This window comes from Bidens hawaiensis, unplaced genomic scaffold, assembly GCF_021521415.1.
Source record: "Bidens hawaiensis isolate Kalapana, Puna unplaced genomic scaffold, B.hawaiensis_p1.1 tig00000536_1, whole genome shotgun sequence".
Lineage (NCBI taxonomy): Eukaryota > Viridiplantae > Streptophyta > Magnoliopsida > Asterales > Asteraceae > Bidens > Bidens hawaiensis.
This window is the reverse complement of record NW_027491034.1, coordinates 1814385-1834102: the sequence shown is the minus strand read 5'-3', so window position 1 is coordinate 1834102 and position 19718 is coordinate 1814385. Positions and strand designations below refer to the sequence as shown.

At 38.2% G+C, this 19718-nt stretch overlaps 1 pseudogene; it reads right to left on the bottom strand.

The window, feature by feature from the left end:
• Positions 1 to 16599: 16599 nt before the first annotated feature.
• Positions 16600 to 19369, bottom strand: LOC143635230 (uncharacterized; annotated as a pseudogene).
• Positions 19370 to 19718: the final 349 nt, after the last annotated feature.

Below are 19718 nucleotides of genomic sequence, written 5' to 3'. Positions count from 1 at the left end.
TTATTTTTTTTTCTGTAATTACATTCTTTAATTCTTAAAATTTTTACAAAATTCCAAAAATATTTTCGTCTTCTTTATACAATATACTTAAAAAAATCTTTAAGTTAAGTTTCGGTAATCTGAAACAATTTTAACGTATTAGGTTGTCGGGATATAAGGGTTTCTCGATAATTTAACTTATTGATTTAATTTAATTCTTTATTTATTTCATTAATTTATTCATTCATTTAATTATTTACTTTAAAAAATTAAATAAAAGGGTTTAATTCGCTAAAATCCAATTCGTTTTGTATGGTTAACGAACTAGATGATTCTTTAGCGAACTAGCTTCTGGTTCGCTAATCTAATTCGCTTCCGCACTCTGTAACGAATCATCCCTTCGTTATACATATTTAACGAATCATGACACGAATCATGTCTTGATTCGCTATCTTTAATTTAACGAATCACATTGTGATTCGCTAACATAAGGTAACGAATTGAGTTAGCGAATGGGCTAATTCGCTAACTTTAAGTTAAACGAATCGTCTGTTTCATGCAAGTTGTGCCTAGGGTTTTGTGCACTGCTATATAAGACAAGATAATGAATAGTATTCCACTGTTCGTCTTCTTTCTTCATCTTTCAGAAACTGTTCAAATTCTCTCTGATATTTTCAATCTTTAAGTTTGAACATTTCAAAGACCAATTTGAGTTTCTAAGGTATAAATGTTCTTGGCGATATCATTTTCGTCAAAAATGACAATGAATTAACTGTTGAATTATGTAGTTTTAAGGGTTTAAGGGTTTTGAACCTTTGAAACTCGTTTGTGTATAATTTATGTTCTTAATTGTCTGATTTTGATATCATTTTGATCGGAATCACTTTCCGATACCCTTGGTGGACTCTAATCAATATTTGATTATTGTTTGCTGGGTTAATTATTGTTATGTGTTCTTGATATTCACTGTTGGTTCGTTTGATTATTAACACATTTGGGTAATGAGTCTCAATCTCATTCACCTACATTAACGAGTGTGTTTCCAAGCTTAACAAGCTGATTATCTTGATGGTTCAACGATGGTTATGGCCGAATTGAATCTGGGTTTAAGTTGTTGACTATTATTGTTCTTGATAATTTTGACCTTGACTTTGTGAAGTCAAAGAAAAAGTCTTAATTATGACCATTTGTTAGTCTTAGAGAATTGGAACTGTTTCATGTCCAATTCGTTAAGATTTTACACGAACTAGCTTAGCGAATAAGATGTCACACGAATCAGAGTTTGATTCGTTTAAAATATGACGAACTAGAGATTAGTTCGTTAAAATTAAATAGTGATTCGCTAGGTCCAGTTCGTTAAGATATTTACTTGATAGCGAATCGCCTGATTCGTTATCTTTGTATAACGAATCAGTGTGATTCTTAACGAATGACATTTAAAAAAAAGAAAAAAAAAGAAAAATTTTTACTTTAATTATAGGATTTAAAGGATTTAAACTTTTTTAATATTTAAATAAAAATTAGTTAACTAATTTTAATATTCATTTAAATTAATTAAAGGATTTAAATTTACTAATACGCGTAACTAGATTAATTACACATATCTTTTGATTATATAAGGTGATATCTATTCTCATATTGGTTTTATTTATACAGTAAATCATGGCTGAACAAGAACAACCACAGGAACAACCTCTTCAAGAACAACCACAACAACAAGCTCAACAAGTCGAAATGATTCTATTACCGTTCGATAAGAAGCACAACATCTGTGCTTATGTCGATCATGATGTGGCTGATTTAAGGACGTTCGGAGCTATGTTGAATTTCTTACGCCGTTCAAAGATACACTTTGCAATCACAGCTAAACCTAAGGTGTATCTTAGTATAATCAGACAATTTTGGAACACGGCGGTATATGTTGAAGAAAATAATTGGGTTCAAGCTACAATCAATCAGATTCCCATTACGATTGATGTTGAGGTCATTCGTCGGGTACTTCAATTTGACGATAGTGATGATTATCCGAGTGAATTTGACAGGACGCTGGTTAGGGGTTTATTCACACGATTAAATTATGGGGGTGATATTCGTCGGTCCATGTTGAACAAGAATGGGTTGTGTCCACCATACAAGTATTTGATGCATGTCTTACTTCATTGCTTGAGTGGACGTCGAGGTGGTTTCGATGAATGCAGACTAAGTATACAATCGGCGTTTGTTGCCCTAATCCTGAACAAACCATTCAACTATTCAGAACTCATCTTTGATCATCTGAAAGAGCAAGTTCAGCAAACTCTACCGTCAAAGAAGTTCTTAATGTATCCACGCTTTTTACAGCTAATTATTCAGGACCTAATACCGAATTTGGTGATTGATCGATCGTTGGTGAACGATATTCTTGATATGGAACATATGAAAGCTGAAACGGTGCATTGTATGTTAATATATAGAAAAGACAAGCCACAAGAAAAACGGATGATTGGTCATGTAATCAATCCGGATTACGTATGTCCTCCTAATGAGCGCTGGATCCATGATGATTCGGATTCCGAACGTGAAGGGGGAGAAGGTGGGAACAATGATGGTGGAGATGATAATGCTAACAATGATGATGGTGATGATGGAGCTGGTGAGCGAGCTCTGAAAGGACAACAAGATGCAGTCGATGCTGCTCTAGCTGCCACCATGAAAGCTCAGCAAGAACGAAAACGAAAGGGCAAAGCGGTAGCTACTGATGAACCATCGAAGAAGCCCCGTGTGTCTGCTGGGGCTGGGGTAATTATTGGAACATCACTACCACGTCAATCAACTACTCAAAGCTCGGCGGTGCCGCTAACTACTAGCACTCCGATGCTCACCTTGACAACGACGATGGTGTCACATGAGAGGCTCGCCTTGATTCCTCAAATGGCGTTGACCGAGATACCGAGGCCTCCTGCTGTGTTGTCTACCGTATCTTCCACCACTTCAATGGGACCTCCCCCTCTGCCAACAACTACTTTTCCTCCGCCTCCGCCTAGTGATGTCTCTTTCATGAGAATCACTCGGCCTCAGGGACCTATTCAACCAGTTCATCCATCTGTATACAATTTGTCACCTGGACGTCAAACGGAAATGTTGCTTAATCTGCTACATTTATATGAAAATCAAATGGCAGCTGACCGACTCAATCAAGAACGACTCATGGAGAATCAACGAAAAATGATGAGCTATATTTCGTATTTTCATAAAGAGACCAAGTCGTTGCGTGCGATTGTTGAGTCTCAGGGGGTGAAATTAAAAGAACAAGATGAGTTAATTTTACAATTAACTTGTAAAGAAGATGCCCTCAAGAAACTCAAAAATGATGATGATGATCCTGACGAGTCTGATGCAGGAGGTGAGCCTAAACAATCGCACGGTTCATCCTCTGGTGCTGATGTCAGTGGCGCTGATGATTCGAACAAGCAGATAATTTCATATCAAGATCCAACAGCAGCCAAGCCAATGGAAATGATTGAGGCTAACACGGTGATATTTATTGATGAATTGGGAATGGTTAGAAGTATGGTGAACAGAGATAAGATACAGATCGGTGAGTTTGTGATTAGATCATTGACACAGGAGTAGATTTCGATTCTGCTTGGGCTGAATGACGATCAGTTGACTGAGTTAGAGACTGAGCCCGATGTCGAAGTGATCAATAAGGAAGAAATGGAGGTTGATCCATTATTTATGAATACATATTTTATTTATGAGAACGAGGAGATTGAAATGGAGGATGTGACTGCTGAAGAATACCCGGACTTGTATCAACACGTAAATGTTGATCAAGGTGCTCCGGTATTTAATGAAGACGTAATTAAGGAGACTGAGAATGAACTGGAGAAGATTGTGCAACGGACTGTTCCTTCACTCAAAGAAGTGACTAATGATGAAATTGAAAGATGGTTCAAACGCCAGAAAGTGGGTAAGATCATCAGTGCTTATCGGTATGTAGATAAAGAAAGAAAGGATACAGCTGCTGCTTGGATTGAGGCAAATCAGATGACTACCTTCAAGACTGTTTCTAAGGTATATGGTGATATTGTCTCTTGGCTCTACGATTCAGACCTTAAGGTATGTATTGTTAAATGGGAAAAAGGTGTCCAATATTACGAGAGGATAATGGATGTTTTAACATTACCGCGTTGGGACGTACGCACCCTCGCGAGACGTCCATTTATCAATCGTGGGGGTAACCGAACTGCTGAGTGGTTTCATTAACACTTACTGTTCGAGGTCAAACATGGCTTCAAATTCTTCAAGCCCCAGGTCCCAAGACGTAAACGTACTGATGAGATTGATCCAAGGACCGGCTGGAAGAAACTTGTTTTGAAAGTGAAGCCACCAAAGACAATGAGAAGGGTTCCTGTGAAGACAATGCCTCAAGATATTCAACTGTCTTTCAACCGTTGGTACTATGACAATCGTACTGGCGAGGCCGTTATTGCTCGTGGTCGAGGACTACAAACTGAGCTCATCAAGATAATCGATCCGATGTGGTTGGTTAATTTATCAGAGACAGACAATGACGTGCTACACAGGAAGCAGATTTTGTTTGAACGCCAAGAAGATTATGACCTGGCTATGCAATTCCAACGTGTCGTTCGTGTATGCCATGAACATGGGATTCATAGTTGCAGAGATTGGCAGACAAAGCGTTTCAAATAATTTAAAGACAAAGAGCTCAAGACGAGGGGGTGTCTGTTAGTGCACGATTTTGCGTCTAGAGTCTTTGTAATTATCATTAATGTTTATTTGATATTTAAATGTAATATTTAATGTTTATTTTAGTCTAATTCGTTATGTTTAAGTCTAGTTCGCTAGGAATGTTAGCGAACTAAGAGTAGTTCGTTAAGGTTAAGTCTAGTTCGCTAGGGATGTTAGCGAACTAGGATATTATAATGTATTCCCTCCTGATTCGTTAGGGGATGTTAACGAATCAGGGGGTGGTTCGTTAAGTTAATTTATTTAACGAAGGGATGCTGGTTCGCTAGGGGATGTTAACGAACCAGATCGTCTTCTATAAATAGTGAACCACTGTTCACTTGTAAATAGTGGAAGTTTTGAGAGAATTAATATTATTCAGAAAAGTTTAAAGTTTATACTCTCTCTCAAGCTTCACGTTAAACTTATTTAATATATATACATACGTATAACATCGAATCAAGGTAGATTATGAGATAGATCTATAATATTATAACTGACAGATCTGAGATCTGTGTTAATCGTTATTGATTGTTGGTTATTGTTCAAGTACGGGATCAAACACGTAACCACCCTCCGGCGTGAGAATAAGTACAATCCTTTCGATAGAAAAGTACTTAAGTGATTGATATAATATGTGAAGTGTGAATGAATACTTCATGATGATGAAGTGAGAATTTACAGCCGGAGGTTCAGGAAATATTTTTGGTAGAGCTGTCCTTTCTAGAAGATGCTTTTTGTAACAAACTGGACACGTGTCCGCTTCTGATAGGGTGAGACAACTGGCCATGTGCACGGTTATAACAACCTTGCCAGTTCTCCTTCTTTAACTGGTTACTATATCACGTGCCCTTCAAGAAAGGATCTTCACGTAAATCTTCTTGGAGGAAGTTGGTTACAACTGATTTGCTGACATCCCTATTTTGACATCTCGCGTATGATGGGAATGTCTTGCGGATGACTTCCGAGGGAGTCTTAAGAAACCCACGGATAGTCTTTGGAGCTTTCCATTATTCTTCCTCTGACTTTGAGTTATGCGGGTGATGCGGATGTTCCTCGGGTGACTTTTGAGGAAGTCCTGAATGACCCGTGGGTGATCCTTTATAGGTTTTTGGAGCTTTTCACTACCCTACCTCTATAAGTCCGCCAAGTCCATTATTTCTTCTGCGTGAAGATTTATGCGGGTGAAATTTTGGACTTAAGATATTTTATGGGAATTTTGAATCTTTTGGGTGAGCTTGTGGAGATATTTTTGTCCTTTAAAGATAAGCATGGGAGAGGTTGATTTGACATCTTTGCAGGAGCCGTATGGTGATGCGATGTCTATGTCGGCTGTCACTGTACCGGACTATACCCCCTTTTTGCTTTTTTAGTTTCCCCGCGTGACGTATCATTTCGTTATTGGACTAAACGTTTTCTCTTTCTTCTGACATTTTCCCATCTTATTAACTGCAATGGGTATAAATAGGACTTCTCGTACACTTAAGAAATTTTTTTCATCCTTTCATCTTCATTCCTGAAACTAAATATCGATTATCAATCCTTCATAATTGCTCGGTGCTTTCCATTTACATCTGGTATAATGGCTGCATAGAAGTAAAGTACGCATTCCATTGACAGAATAGTCATTAATTGGAAAAAAGTGATTTTCAAGACATTGTCAATGTATACGGATTGGCTCTAGAGTGGGGATCGGAATTCCCTGCCCATGATCCACTGCCAATAAACCACCAAATGGCACGATGGTCGTATATGCCGAGGATTTCACTACTGGAAATCTTCGATTCCCAATAACGAAATTCTTCGGCAACATACTGACAGGTCACGATATCCATCTATCTCAAATGCACCCGTTTGGGCTGCTGAGGATCCGACACTTTGAATTATGTTGTCGTGCCTACCGTTGACAAATTCTCCGTCTTTTATAAGATGACCAGCCATGGTGGTTGGTTTAATTGTTCAACCACCAGGAAGGGGATTATTGGAACTGAACTGCCTCGCAGTGCTTACGAGTGGTGAACGAAGTTCTTTTGGATCCAGGAAGATGTCGTTCCCATATAGATGGTCTAGCTCCCACCAAACGAGAAGTTGCCAGATCTTTTGTTTATAGTGTATGCCAATCTCCTGTGGTTTCTTTCTATGTCTCATACGCCTACCCCTATGCGGGCTATAAATGAGGGTGCTTTGGTTCGTGCGGGCATGAGTTGATTATGGCCATTTACAGATGAAGAGCCTTATTATCAAAAGCCTGATGAAAGTAAGTGTATTCTTTTCATCCCGCTAAACATACTTACTTTATTTTAATAATTGTCGTTATTGATTGCAGGTGAGGGGTCAATTTTATACGCGTTAATGGACCGTGTTTCGGGTCTCATGGCACGTTGTCATCGTGACCCCAAGGCTTTACCGTTCATCGATCGTACTCGTGACAATTTCCTGTTTTCCACTACTTTATGCCTAGAGCCTATGGTATCTAAGGCTATGTTTGCTAAAGGTGAGGAAGTGTTAAATCCTCGTCCTTTATCAACCCTTACTTCTAGAGGGGTGATCGTCCTTCTAACTTCCAGTGAAGAATCATCCTTGTGAAGAGGAATCATCTGTTGATATACTATTGATGCTGAGAGTATCATGCGTGCTCTTGCAGGTTTCAGCCGAAAAAGAAAGCATCGTTCTACTTCAAGTAAAGCTGTGAGTGATAACCAAGCCACCGCTGAAGCCACTGTGAGTGAAGAAGAACAACCCGCCACCGATCAAGACGTAATAGATGTTAACGCCTCCACACCCATTGTGAAAAATAAAGCTCAATCGTCTAAACCCTCCATTCCTGTTCCAAGAAAATGTGTCTTGGCGACCGCATAAATCTTGTTGCTTCTACCAAGACCACTAAAGGTAATGCTTCTTAAATTAATGATCTTTTTTATGTTTCCTATAAATGTGATTGTGCTAACCATATTTTCATATCATACCAAGATGCCCCTCAAGGGGATTGTGATCGAAGAATCTGTATCTCCACCAACATCTCCACCCAGGTCTCCACCAAAATCTCCAACCAGTTCTTCTCCAAAATCTCCACTAAGGTCTCCACCCAAGTCTCCTCCAAAATTTCCACCGCATGCGGATGCGGAAAAAATAATTGAGTCGAGAGACAGGGATACAAAGACCGGTCCTCGAGTTACTCCATCAGATTTTGAGCAAGACCCACAGATTAATCCACATTTTTTATAGTTATGATTTCTGGAGGATTTTTTGTCAACAGAGTCCACTTGTTATTGTCTTGCCCCCAATTACGACCTTTGTTCCAGTTTCCAATCAATGACCTTACATCTAGTCGTTTTGGATTTTCTGCGGGAGGCTTTATGCGAGACCATATAGACTCTCGTGCTGGCCTAGTCAACCGTGTGTTTTTGAATTCCACCTTTGCTGACTGCTTGGCACTATCCCGCCCTAAAACACGTTCCGTTGCCGCAAAAACCGTTGCGGCTGTCATAATTTTTTCTCAAGTTTTGGGCATTCCATCTCTCCCAGTCAAGCAGCGAATTAAGTCACTACTACGAACATTCTTGCGGAAGGCACCCCGCAACATATCCTCACTAATTCCTCCAATGTTTAAACTTTCCTCATTGAAGCGAGTAATGAACTCTTCGACATGTTCATTATCCCGCCTAATCACATCTAGAATCTCAGCCGAATCCCGCATGCGTTTCTTTTGCTGACTGAAATATTGTGAAAACTTGGCCACCAAATTATTCTAATTTAGAATTTGACCATCCGGTAATTTCTCGAACCACTCGCGGGCGGCACCAGTCAGTGTAAGATCAAACATGTGACACCAATATTGCATTGTCCAACCACTGACCCCGCCTACCGCTGTGAAATTCAACAACTGATCACTGGGATATATCATACCGTTGTATTTCCCTAAATTAGTAGGAATTTTCAAATTCACAGGGAACGAAGCAGTAGTAATTCACGGGATGAACTTTGACTTCTCTGCATATGATGCGGGTCGATATGGCTTTGTAAATTCCTCTTTCGCATCACTACAGTACTAAGTATGTCTAACCATTGCACGCGGGCGACTAGTCTCTTTCCTGCCATAAACTTGATTGTCATCACTTAAGTAACTGGCCTCATTACGAAGGTATGAGTGACGAAACATGGATCTAAACCCGAATAGGTTAGATTGATGATTCTAGGGGTGTGAAAAAGAGTTAACCCGAACCGACCCGGGTTAAACCTGACCCGACCCGAGACCGAAATTAATAGAAAACCAATAACCGAAATCCGGACCTAAGTACGGGTATCGGGTTTTTTAGATTCGGTTCTTCGGGTTTGAAGGCTAAAACCAAGAAACACAAGGGGCTGAACTTCCATCTTTCCTTTGCTTAACAGTTGACACCCGTTAGGATTGTTGATGGTAATGAAGAAGAGAGACGATAAGAAGATGACAAATAAGTCTCTTAACAGTGTGTGCTGGAAGATCAAGAAGAAGAAGAAGAAATATATAATTATGTGTAATTGTGAATAGGGAGGAGAGATAAGTATAAAACAAAGGTCAAAAGGTTAGGTGTAACTTTTTAATAATTCTCTACTAACACAATATAAAAAGATGTGTGTAATTTATAACTAGAGAAACTAGCTATCTCAATCTGGTTCTAAACTAATTAGATATGAATAAATTATTATTAAAAAATTAACTTTCCAATAAATATTTAAGAGTACTCATTTTCAATCTGGTTTTATATGTTCTCCATACACAACGTATTTTTCTTTAATCTCTCTGTCTCTCTCTAAATCATACGAAGAGCAAGGAGTTCAATTGCATATTGAGTTTACAAATAAGAGAATGATGAAAAGATTTATGTTCAAATCATAAGGAATATGACAAATTAGAGAATGGTGAAAAGAGTTATCTTCAAATCATAAAGAATATGACGAAGACGAAGGATGCTCTAGACAGAGATTGGCAAATATCGGTTCTTCGGGTGTGTTTCGGTCTTCATGGGCAAAGACCCGAACTCGACCCGAGACCGATTGAATTAAATTGTAACGACCGAATGCATTGTATAATATTAGGGTCGGTTCGGTGTCGGGTTTTTCCGGGCCGGTTCTTCGGTATTTTTTGGTCCGACCCTAATTCTGCACACCCCTAGATGATTCCACAAGTTACGAGTCAAATAAAAGGTAATACTTCAATACAAGTGAAAGCTCAACAAGTTCGATGACGAAAACCTGCAAAACAGAACACCGTGAGCTGGTTACGGGAAGGACAAGAGTGGGGGTCTTCCCGTAACCACCATCCGGCGTGAGAATTAGTACAATCCTTTCAAGAGAAAAAGTACTTAAGTGATTGATATAATATGTGAAGTGTTAATGAATACCTCATGATGATGAAGTGAGTATTTATAGCCGGAGGTTCAGGAAAGCTGTCCTTTTCTAAAAGATGTTTTTTGTAACAAATTGGACACGTGTCCGCTCCTGATAGGGTGAGACAACTGGCCATGTGCACGGTTATAACAACCTTGCTAGTTGTCCTCCTTTAACTGGTTACTATATCACGTGCCCTTCATGAAAGGATCTTCACGTAAATATTTTAGAAGGAAGTTGGTTACAACTGATTTGTAGACGTCCCTATTTTGCCATCTCGCGTATGATGGGTATGTCTTGCAGATGACTTCTGAGGGAATCTTAAGTAACCCGCGGATGGTCTTTGGAATTTTCCATTATTCTTCCTCTGATTTGGAGTTATGTGGGTGATGGGGATGTTCCACGGGTGACTTTTGTGAAAGTCTTGAATGACCCGCGGGTGATCTTTTATGGGTTTTTGGAGATTTTCATTGACCTACCTCTATAATGACATATAAACTATGATCTATTTTTTTAGTTTTGATAATTCGGAAATAACATTGTTAACACGGTTACTTAGGTTATCATACTAGTTAAAGAAATCATATGTTAAAGGAGTGTATAATTATAATATACTTTAATCAACCAAGGAGAGGTTGTGTGACTAAAATATAACTACTCGAAGTTGTTAGAATTGGTATTTGAGAAATTTAAGTCAATCCAAATCTTTATACTTTACTAAAACTACTTGCTTACGTAAATTAACATTATCGTGGTAGACATAAAGCTATGCATGCTACTTTCTTTTATGCCATAGGGTAAGTTCACTTAGAAATGAGGGAATATTCTATCGTACATTATTAAAGCAAGTTTATCACATATTTACTTTATAATCATAAAGGAAGAATGGATAGATTCTTGATTTTAGATGGTAACCTTCATATAATTGATTTACTCATTTAGAATTTTTCTTCTTGTTCACCTATATATATATATATATATATATATATATATATATATATACATATAGAGAACTCATTTTAAAGAGAGAACAAGAGAACTAGTAAGAATTTATTTTTAACTATTTTATAAAAATTATTTTGTGATTTTTTTTCTTTCCTCCTTCTAATAAGATGATATTGTTCTTAAAAAAAACTCGTCGATGTAATGCGTAAGTGCATTAATGTGTATTGTATATATAAAATAGTGTTTTATTGCATATAATACAACACAAATACATTATCTAAATACACACTATTGAATATATGAAAATACGACACTAATAATTGTATGCAAAACACATTATCGCATATATGTAATACAACACTAATGCACATATGCACTATATCGATTTTTTTTAATTTTTGTATATAATATAACACTATTGAAAATATACAATACAAACAACTATATATATGTTATTCAACACTATTTCAAATATCAAAATGCACACTATTGCACATATGCATTATAAAAAAAGTCGATGTATTGCATATATGCGTTACTCGTTAATTTTTTATTTTTTTTTATTTTTATATTTTTTTGTGGTGAAGAATAACAAAATTTAAGAAGGATGAAAGAAAAAAAATTAAAAAATATTTTTTTTAAATTAAATTAAAAATATTTCATTATTAATTCTCTAGTTCTCTCCATAAAAAAGAGTTCTCTCATGATCCTCTCCTATATGTGTGTGTGTATATATATATATATCTAAAAAAAAGTTTAAAATCACCCTAAAATGATTATTTCTCTGATTAAATTAAAATGAATATTTATTATTAGGGATATTTGTGTCCGCGGACAGATACTTGGTTCCTACCAATACTATTCTACATATACGATAGGTACACTTGCCTATTTTGTGTGTGGTTAGTCGTAGTAGAAATCACTTTTATAAATTTAAAACACGATCTTATGCGAAAACTTAAATTCATCAAATCCAACATTTTACGACTACACAAAGCACACACATCATAGTGCAACTAGGCCTTAAACCTAACAAAAAAGGCGAACTTTCTAAAAATTCTTGTCTCTAGGCGCCGCGCGACCAGGCATGCTCTACCTGGCCGCGCGGCACGGAGTGCTCTACCTGGCCGCGCGGCACAGAGTGCTCAAGGGAGGCCGACTAATGGATGGTCCGACCGGCTATCTCTCGGGTTCCTTCTGATTCGTTATGGCTTCTTTTTTAAGTTTATTTTGACTAGTTTCTCGTCCTTTTTAACCACGTTCAACTTTCGAAACATATAAAACACAAATATGTTAGTAGTATACAAATTTTAACTACAAACGAACAAAAACTAATAAAATTATACATTAAATATACAAGGGAAATATATATAATTATCAGTATATCAACCACCCCATAAGAATTTTTTTCATTAGTCTTTCTAAAGTCTCTATAATTTTAACCGACGTTTTAAAAATAGGAAAATAATAAGAATGGATACTTTGAAGAACCGCCTTTATAAGCGTTACACGTCCTCCGGTCGACAAAGTATGTGCCTTCCAACCAGACAATCTAGCTTCAAAAATCTTTATGATATTATTCCAATTAGTCTCTATATTCATATGAGCTCCCACCATTATACCCAGATACTTGAATGGAGCTGACCCAACCGAGCAACCCAAAACACTAGCCATAGATTTGAGGTTTTTACCATTTACCTCACTACCAATTAGACCAGATTTATGGAAGTTAATTTTTAGCCACGAACACACGTAGAAACACCTTATAAAATCCTAGCAACATTGACCAGATTTTCGCTAGCCAAGGATCATAGCGTCATCAGCGTATAAAAGATGAGACACCAACGGACCTCCATTTGGCAGTCGGATTCCTTTTATAGCACCCACTTCGCACGCTTCACTTAACATACTAGTCAAGGCTTCCATAATAATAATAAACAATAATGACCAAAGTGGATCTCTTTGCCTCAACCCTTTCGAACAAGAAAACTCAAAGGTCAGGGAACCATTCACCAAACCGAGGATCTCGTCGACTCGAGAATACCTCGAGCCCATCTACACTAGCGTTAAGGAAAACTCATCTAGGATAGGATAGAAATTAAGAACTCCTATTTAACATTATCATAGGCTTTTTCAAAGTAGATCTTCAGAAGAAAAGAAGCAATCTTTCTCTTATCTACCCAAGACATAATTTCATTTACCATCAACGGTCCAACCAAAATGAACTTGTCTTTTAGAAAAGCGGACTGTGATTCTGAAATAACCGACTTGATGACTTTTTTCATCTGATTCGTCAACACTTTAGTAATGACCTTGCTAATAATCCCAATCAAATTGATGGGCCGGTAGTCATTTAAACAATGCGGATCAACATTCTTTGGAATTAGGGCGATAAACGAAAAGCTACACCCTATATTTACAGCCCCCAACTCATAGAAATTATCCAGATGAAATCATCTTCGAATAACTCCAAATTATGCTTAACAAACCTGAAATTAAACTGTGGCCGGCCACGGGGCCTTGTCGCTACCACTTTCAAAAACCGAATCCTTTATCTCCTTCTTAGAAAACGAAGAAATCAAGGAAGTCGACTCACCTTTAGAAAGGGATTTCATATTACAACAGACAAGCTTCGGGCGCAACGCCCTCCTTTCCTTGAACCTACTTAAAGAAAACATACCTTTTTTTATCACTTTAGGATTGCCGCACCACAACCCATACACCTCTAAACCCGGGATACAATTCTTGGAAGTCCTGTTATTTAACATCCCATTAAAAAAGTTCGGGTTGTCATCAACGGGGGACGCCCACCGAACTCTCGATTTCTGCCTTATGTCTGAAATTTTATTCTTTTCCAACTCCCATAAACCCTTAAGACATTCATGTCACACCCATTCCTCTTCCTCCGACAAATCTCTAGATTCCAAAACCGAGTTAAGTTGGTCCTGCTCAGATCTAAAACTAATTACTTCCTCCCATTCCTACTCATTTTTACGACCCCATCACTCTTTAATCCTATATATATATATAACACTAATTTAAAATCCATTGTATGAAAAACTATGTTTATGTTGACTTCAGAAAATCATACTCAAACCAGTGAATCCATTAATTCAGATATAAACACTATGCTTTACATAAATCAATATAATCAGTTAGCCTAAAGTGGACCCGTAGAAACACATATCAAAGATATACCTTTTTCACCCGAAATTTTGTAGATCCGTTTGGAAATTTCAATCGAGTTTCTCTCAAACTCAAGAGTATGGTGAAACTTCACATTGAATTACAACATGAAATAAATATCCAAAAGCAAAAGAATAATTAAGACCGTATAAAACCATGAAGAAAACCTTTAGTCACAAATAAAAAATACATTTTAATCAAGGCTCACATTTTCAATTAGGGGGTTAGGGTATGAGACCACCTTGAAGATTGAACATGGCAACGATAATAGAGGCAAAAACCACCATCAAAGACCTTAAATTTAACAGCCACCATCGAGCGTAAATAAAAACATTAACCACACCGAATATCACTTCTCTTGAATTGGTATGCAGACCACGCTCAAAATGGGTTCTGTAACTTTTTGATATATTCCAAAGAGAACCAAACACAACCATATAAAGGAAAAACCAAAGCCCTATACATGGAAACTAATAAATTGATTACAAAGGAAAAAGGAATGAAGATCCTCATTTACGGAGGACCATAAAAGACCCACCATTCACTCCATAATTTGTGTTCTCTATTTTTGACCAAATATTTTAACACTCCCCCTCAAGTTGGTTAGTGGGGTCTCCAATACCCAACTTGAATAAAACTGATTCAAAAACTCTTGCTGCAACCGCTTTCGTTAGAATATCTGCAAGTTGGTCTTCAGATCTGACAAACGGGAGTTCGACGGTACCATCCTCAATTTTTTCTTTTATGAAATGGCGATCAATTTCAACGTGCTTGGTCCTGTCATGTTGTACCGGATTTTCTGAGATTTTAATTGCGGCTTTATTATCACACATTAGCTGAGTTGGATGATTAAGAGGGAACCCAATTTCTTTCATTTTCTTCTTTAACCAAAGGATCTCCGTGATTCCTCTAACGATACCTCTGAATTCTGATTCTGCACTCGATAATGACACAACTTTCTGCTTCTTACTCCTCCACGTTACCAAGTTTCCTCCAAGAAGAGTAAAGTAACCGGCGGTTGATCGTTTGTCATTAGGATTCCACCCCAATCAGCATCTGTGAACACTTCAGCGTCTAGGTGGCCATTCTTCTTGAAAACTATACCTCTCCCTGACGTACCTTTAAGGTATTTGACTATCCTCATCAAAGCATCCATATGATCTTCTTGAGGATTGTGCATGAATTGGCTTACAACTCCTACTGCATAGGCAATGTCCGGCCGAGTGTGAGCCAGGTAAATTAATTTTCCCACTAGCCGTTGATACCTCTCCCGATCTACGGGTTTGGCTCCGTCAACTATTCTTAGTTTGTGATTTACGGCCATAGGAGTATCATTGGGTTTGCAATCCATCATACCAACTTCCGCAAGCAAATCCAAGATATATTTCCGTTGAGATATAAAGATTCCTTCTTTTGACCTTAGCACCTCAATCCCTAGGAAATATTTTAATCCCCCAAGATCTTTCATCTCGAACTCTGTGAAAAGGTTTTCACGAAGGGAGTTGATTTCTTCTTTATTACTTCCTGTTATGATCATGTCATCGACATATATTATAAGGCACGTAACCAGTTCCCCTCTCCTTTTGTAAAATAGAGTGTGATCTGCATTGCTTTGTTTATATCCATACTGTTTCATTGTCATTGTAAACTTACCGAACCATGCACGCGGAGATTGCTTGAGCCCGTATAAAGCCTTTTTAAGTCTACATACCTCATTTTCTTGAAAATCATCTGAGAAGCCAGGAGGGGGTTCCATATACACCTCTTCTTTCAAGTCCCCATGAAGGAAGACGTTTTTAACATCAAATTGATGGAGAGGCCAGTCTCTATTTGCGGCTACGGAAAAAAGAACTCTAATAGTGTCAATCTTGGCAACCGGGGAAAAAGTTTCAGAGTAGTCAATACTATATGTTTGAGTATATCCTTTGGCAACTAATCTAGCTTTGTGCCGTTCAATCGTGCCATCCGATTTATATTTGATATTGAATACCCATTTACAACCAACCGGTTTTTTTCCTTGTGGTAAGATACATCTTTCCCACGTGACATTTTTCTTGAGAGCTTCCATTTCTGCGTTCATAGCCTCTTTCCATTCAGCCGTTTGTTCCGCTTCCTGGGCTGTATTTGGAATCTTTTCTAAAAACAAAGTAGTCGCGAAAGCCCTGGCAATTTTAGAGACTTTGTTTCTGCTAGTTTGTAATGGGTAATTAGAGGCAGCAGAGACATGTCCAGGGGAGTACCGATTAGGTGGGACTCCTCTATTTCTTCTTGGAGGGAGTACATGAGTACTTGATTGTTCCTCTTGTTCCAAATCTGGAGTACCTGAACTGTCATGACTTGAACCATGCATAGAACTGTTATGATATGGACTCTCAGAATTGTTTACTTCATTTACCTCATTGTTTTACTGTTATGATATGGACTCTCAGAATTGTTTACTTCATTTACCTCATTGTTTTCCTCTGGTTGATCATCATTTGATTCCACGTCGGTGTTTGCCTCTTGTTGGACATTGTCCTCAGAAGATACATCAGTTGTGTGAACTGACTTGGCATCCTCTTCTATATTGGTAGGGGCATGTTCAGTGGCGCCATCTACCAACTCTGTTAGAACCTCCTGAGAGCAACTTTGATATAGCAACCAATCGAGGGAATCACTTACATTCTCCCCCTGAGCACGAGATTGGGGTTCGAAGAAATAATCAGATTCAATGAAGTCGCAGTCCATGGTGACATGGACTCGACGGGTGACCGGGTTGTAGCAACGATAGCCTTTTTGATTAACACCGTACCCAACAAAAACACATTTTTCGGCACACGGACTCAGTTTGTTCCGATTAGCCTTGTGTATATGAATAAATACGGAGCAACCGAAAATACGGGGTGGTAAGGTCATAATAGAGGGAACTCGGACTTGAGTGGCTAGGACCTGTAATGGGGTTTATTACCAAGAATTTGAGTTGGGAGGCGATTTATAAGGTATGTGGATGTTGCAAGAGCTTCTGGCCAGTAGGACTGAGGAACCCGAGATTCAATCATAATAGCACGAGTTTTTTCAAGAAGGGTACGATTTTTCCGTTCAGTGGTACCGTTCTGTTGAGGAGTATTAGGACATGTAGTTTGGTGAATAAGGCCATTTTCTTGAAAGAAAGTTTTCATTGTTTTGTTCACAAATTCTGTTCCATTGTCAGAACGGAGGATCTGGATGTTTTTCCCGAATTAAGTTTGAATCATTTTATAAAACATAAAAAAGATTCTGGGAACTTCTGATTTATGTTTCATAAAGTATATCCAACTTATTCATGAAAAATCATCCACAAATAACACAAAGTATTTTAACCGGCTGTTGGTGCTGTTAGGAGCCGGACCCCACACATCAGAATGGATTAAAGAAAAAACAGATGCAACTCTAGTATTACTTTGATTAAAAGAAACCTTATGATTTTTGCTAAAATGCAAGTTTCACATTTCTCTTGAATGGAATTGTTAACAAAAAGACTCGGAAATAAAGTTTTGAGATAGCTAAAGGAAGGATGACCAAGACGTCGGTGCCATAACCAAAGTTGTCTCTCGGTAGTTCCATGAGCCAGCATGGCATGTCCCCTGTGAACAACCTCATCAACATAGTAGAGACCTCCTCGTTTAGTACCACGCCCAACTATCTCCTTCGTACGAATGTCCTGCAAGACACAAAAAGTAGGATACATAAGCACCACACAGTTGAGTTGCTTTGTAACTTGGCTAATAGATAATAACTTTGAGGATAAGGAAGGGATATATAAACAGTTGTTTATTTTCATTTTATCCGAAAAAATAATAGACCCTCCCCCTTTGACATTAACAATCTCTCCACTTGCAGTCTCAATATGGGACCTAGATGGAGAAGATAGGTTGCAAAAATCTTTGGGATCATATGACATGGTATCCGTAGCCCCACAGTCAAAGATCCAATTTTTAGAAGTCATCGATTGGGATTGAGAAGTGGTTTGAACATGATAGGCTTTGATTTTTTCATCTAGTCTATTTGGATCCCTTTGTTCACAGAAAAAAACATTAGGACCATATATACAATTGTGAGTAGAGAAGGGGTCTGAGACATAATCCTCAAACCCTTTACCTATGGAATCACCATCGGAGGTTATGGCTATTCCCCCAAAACCTGTGTTGCTTTCTTTTTTCCCTTTCTGGCTTTGATCATCTTCCACACTAGCCCCCGAGGAACCCTTTTCCCGTTGGTTGCTCTTTTGTTTATGGCCGTCATCCCACCACTCCGGGTAGCCGACGAGTTTGAAACATTGCTCTTTTGTGTGTCGCTTCATCTGACAATGGGTGCAAAATAATTTGGATTTATCTTTTTTTTCCTTGGGTCGGAATTTTGATTTCAGCATCGAGGCTTTGGCCGCCAAACATGTTCCGAGTTCCGTCGACTCACTGTCAGAGATACCCGACTTCAGTATATTTATTCGGGCAACTTCCCTACGTATAGTGGCGTACGCCGTCTCTACCGTTGGAAGCGGATCCTTCTTTAAAATGTCTCTCTTGATTGGTTCCATCTTTTCATCAATTGCTGTGAGTAACTGATAAAGTCTTTGTTCTTGTGTCTTCTTATTGTAGATCTGAATGTCTTCAGGATCTTTCATTGGGTTCGGATCTCTCCGATCGATAGACATCCAGATGCTCTGTAGTTTATTCCACAGATCTTCCAGTGATTCTGAACCTTGTCGGATTGAATTAGCCCTTTTATGAAGATCGAAAACCTGCAACGAGTCCGTTCCATATCCATATGTAGTTGCTAGCCCGTCCCACAATGCCTTAGTGGTTGGATACTGTGAGACAGTTTTCACCAAATTGGATTCAAGGTTTTGAATAATCCAAGTAAACACACACTGGTCATCTTGTTCCCATCTTGCATACTTGTCATCAGTTTTAGAGGGAGGTGAGGGTTCCCATGTAATGTGAGCACTCCTCCCCCTACCTCCAATAGCTTTCTTCATTAGGGTTGCCCATAGGGCATAGTTGTCGCCACCGAGTTTAATCCCAATGGACAGATTTTCGGAATTAGTTGCTGTTTGTTGTGCTCCGAGACCATTCCGCAGGAGTCCAGCGATTTTCATTGTTAACTCATCGGGAATTTGGTTGGTATTAGCTACGGTATCGGCCATTTTGAAGGTATGTAAGAAATCCCAAGATTAAACCCGCTTTGATACCATCTTGAATTGGTATGCAGACCACGCTCAAAATGGGTTCTGTAACTTTTTGATATATTCCAAAGAGAACCAAACACAACCATATAAAGGAAAAACCAAAGCCCTATACATGGAAACTAATAAATTGATTACAAAGGAAAAAGGAATGAAGATCCTCAGTTACGGAGGACCATAAAAGACCCACCATTCACTCCATAATTTGTGTTCTCTATTTTTGGCCAAATATTTTAACAACTTCTAAATGGTGCCACTGATTATAAGCAACTGCACAAAAAAACCAAACAACCAAGTAAATACAAAGCAT